Here is a 4272-nt window from a genome sequence, read left to right as displayed (position 1 = left end):
GCAGGCCAAGGGAAACAATATAAACTGGCTTCTATTGGGAACTTAACACAGTCCTAGGCACATGACAAGGAAACACTCTTAATGGACCATCCTGGCCAGACCCAGGGATAGTTCCTTGGGGGCCTGGCAAGACTGGAGAATTTCATGGGCTGGCTGCACTCCTGTTGCCTAATTCCTGCCTATGACCCTCATAACCAAATGTCCAGCATTTTTATCCCCTCCCACTGCTACGCTGGCTTCTGGACAGCCTGGCCTTTAACCTGAATATTCTTATTAGCACTTCAGGGAATAAAACACCTGCCTCTGTACAGTTCACTGTAAGGAGCAGTGGTTCTTTGCAAAGCACACTTGTAGTTTACAATTCTGAGTGACCCTAGGTAAACATGTGTACCTGTGTTGTGAGGCTGTGTGTGTGTGTGTGTGTGTGTGTATTTGTGTATGTTTGTTACTGTGAAGGTTTGTTTATGTTTATTTTGTTCTATTTCTCCCAAAATGTTGGTTGTCCATGCTACCCAGGGAGTATGTTCTTTGGATCACTTTTGTTTACTGCTTTGAGGATCTATGTTCTCAACTTGTACCATGAGACCATCTTCTCCCAGTGGTGTCCAGATTATTCTGCATATTTATCCAAACAAATACTAGGCTTAGGACACTGGTATTAGAAGCTGAATCCACCATTTCTGCCTTCACTATTGATTTTATTCTGGGTTTAAAAAGACAGGACCTCATTCTCCTTATAGTTCAGCTTGTAGCCGTTTTCCCAAAGTCTTGGGATTTGTATTTGTATTTCTCAGTAAAGTGAGACTTAGGTTCCTACTGCTCAGACTGTTCTTCAAACTAAGGCACCACCAAGTCCTCCTGAGAACCTGGTGGACTTGACCTGAAAAAGAAGCTCTCCCAAACTGGCAGATGACAATGAGGTAAAAGAAAACCAAACCAAACCAAACCAAACCAAACCAAACCAAACCAAACCAAACCAGAACCAGAACCAAAAACCTAGTGTTTGTAACAATGTGTTTATACTAAACTCTCATAGCAAAAGTTAAGCTTTGCTTGCTTGCAAAGGTCATGAAAGACATGCATAAAATTCTCCCTGCAGCAGCTGGGGGTGCATTACTCACTCCTGACCCTGAGGATTGCAGGTATTCGGACTGATCATTAAAATTCTGTCTGGGTACATTTTGGTCTCTAAGAGACCCATTCCTGATAATGATACTGGGTGACCCATAATGTGTCCTTGTCAGCTAGTCAATAAATTTCTTTCTGACACAGAAATGGCTTGTGTCTGTTGGGTTTTTGTCAGAGGCTGTTGTATATACACATCCTATGGTGTTCTCCTGACAGTACAACAATATTAGATGGGAGGGAAAGAATGCCTTTTCTTCTCTTCAGGATCTTTTCTTTTCTGGCATTCATAAAACTCTCAAGGTTTTGTGGTGTGGTTGTATCCTTAATCCTCTGCTGGGAATCTTTCCTAGCTATAGGAGGTGCCCCTTCAGGATCCATAACGAACCCCAGTGCTAGGAGTCACAGCTAGGATTACAAGCAGAGACTCCCTGGAGCCTTCCCCATCCTAGATCTCTGTAACATCCTAGAAAAGTCCACCCACCCTGCTCCAATTTCCATTCACTCTCCTGGTCCTCTCTTCCCAGCTCTCCTTACATCTGATCACCCTCTCTGTTCTCTTCCCCATCCCCTCTACACCTTCTTCCAGGACCCTCCTACCAGTAATTCACCTGTGATGACAATTTATTTCCATTTCTGACTAAGATTCAAACACCTTCCCTTATGCCTTTCCTGTTATTTAGCTTCTATGAGTCTGTAGATTGTAGCATGAATATCCTGTACTTTATGGTAAGTAAATACTATGCATTTCCTTTTGGTTCTTGCATACTCCACCCATGATATTTCCTAGTTCTAATGATTTGCCTGCAAATTTCAAGATATACTTGTTTTTAATACCTGAGTACTGTTCTATTGTGTAACTTGACCACTTTATTTTCTTGTTTATGTACACACACACACACACACACACACACACACACACACACACACACACACACAGATGCATGAACTCGCATGCAAGGGTGCTTGTGTGTGTGTGTGTGTGTGTGTGTGTGTTTGTACGTGTACATTTTCCATTTGAGGACATCTAAGTTATTTCCAGTTTCTGTCTACTTTGAATAAAACTGCTATAAACATAGTGGAGCATATAGACTCTTGTGGTATAGTGCGACATCTTTTGGGTATATATATATATATATATATATATATGCCCAGCAGTAGCATAGCTGGGACTTGAGGTAGAATTTGAGATTTTCTGAGAAACCATCAAATTGATTTCTAGAGTGCTTTATCTGTTTGCAGTTGCAGCAGGAAAGAGTTTTCCTGTTGCTCAACATCATGTGCCGTTCCCTTGAGTTTTTCTTTTTTCATATGCTATTCTTTGTTTTTTTAAATTTTTTTTATTACGTATTTTCCTCAATTACATTTCCAATGCAATCCCAAAAGTCCCCCATACCCTCCCCCCCCCCACTTCCCTACTCACCCATTCCCATTTTTTTGGCCCTGGCATTCCCCTGTACTGGGGCATATAAAGTTTGTGTGTCCAATGGGTCTCTCTTTCCAGTGATGGCCGACTAGGCCATATGCAGCTAGAGTCCAGAGCTACGGGGTACTGGTTAGTTCATAATGTTGTTCCATCTATAGGGTTGCAGATCTCTTTAGCTCCTTGGGTACTTTCTCTAGCCCCTCCATTGGGGGTCCTGTGTTCCATCCAATAGATGACAATGAGCATCCACTTCTGTATTTGCCAGGTACTGGCATAGCCTCAGAAGAGACAGCTATATCAGGGTCATTTCATCAAAATCTTGCTGGAATATGCAATAGTGTCTGCATTTGGTGGCTGATTATTGGATTGATCCCGGGTGGGGCAGTATCTGGAGGGTCCATCCTTTCATCTCAGTTCCTAACATTGTCTCTGTTGCTCCTTCCATGGGTATTTTGTTCCCTCTTCTAAGGAAGAATGAGTTATCCACATGTTTGTCTTCCTTCTTCTTGATTTTCTTGTGTTTTGCAAATTGTATCTTGGGTATTCTAAGTTTCTGGGCTAATATCCACTTATCAGTGAGTGCATATCAAATGAGTTCTTTTGTGACTGGGTTATCTCACTCAGGATGATATCCTCCAGATCCACCCATTTGCCTAAGAATTTCATAAATTCATTATTTTTAATAGTTGAGTAGTACTCCATTGTGTAAATGGAGTACCACATTTTCTGTATCCATTCCTTTGTTGAGGGACATCTGGGTTCTTTCCAGCTTCTGGCTATTAAAAATAAGGCTGCTATGAACATAGTGGAGCATGTGTCCTTCTTACCAGTTGGAACATCTTCTGAATATATGCCCAAGAGAGGTATTGCTGATTCCTCTGGTAGTACTATGTCCAATTTTCTAAGGAATGGCCAGACTGATTTCCAGAGTGGTTGTACAAGCTTGCAATCCCACCAGCAATGGTGGGATTTCTCCACATCCTCACCAGCATCTGCTGTCACCTGAATTTTTGATCTTAGCCATTCTGACTGGTGTGAGGTGGTGGAATCTCAGGGTTGTTTGATTTGCATTTCTCTGATGATTAAAGATGTTTTGAACATTTTTTCAGGTGCTTCTCAGCCCTTCGGTATTCGTCAGGTGAGACTTCTTTGTTTAGCTTCAGTTAGCTTCTTTGTTTGTACCCTCTTGCCTGAGCTAGTATCTCGCTGGCAAGAATTCACTCAGACAACCAGATCCTTCTACGGCAAAGCTTTTATTGCTTCAACATAAGGAAGACCCTGAACCCGGAAAATGGTGCTGCTTATATAGCCTGCAGCGTGATGTTTTAGCACCTGATGTGGCGTGACAGCACCTGATTAGTTGCTCGTCCATCACCCCATTACTACACCCCGAGATGGGCAGTGACTGGGTGTGAATTTACTCTTGCACTTGCGCATAAGGCTTGTTTACTAGTTAGGTGCAGTGGAAGCCAGAGCCATCTTATCATGGCGATTGGTCACGGCACGGCTCTCCACATCTCCCCATATTTATTTTATTAAAATTTGAGGCTGGTCTAGGCCTCTGCAGTCATGTCCATCTGCTGTGGCTCCTGTCTTAGGTCATTCCTCCAATGTCACAGCCTTTCCTGTCATAGGGTAACCCTATTGCCACCGGGTCCCGTGTCTTAGGTTGGTCTGTACATGAGGAAAGTTGCCCATCTCTGGATATCACAGTACTGTGT

The sequence above is a fragment of the Mus musculus genome, chromosome Y, assembly GCF_000001635.26.
Source record: "Mus musculus strain C57BL/6J chromosome Y, GRCm38.p6 C57BL/6J".
In the NCBI taxonomy this organism is placed as follows: Eukaryota; Metazoa; Chordata; class Mammalia; order Rodentia; family Muridae; genus Mus; species Mus musculus.
This window is presented reverse-complemented; position numbering follows the sequence as displayed.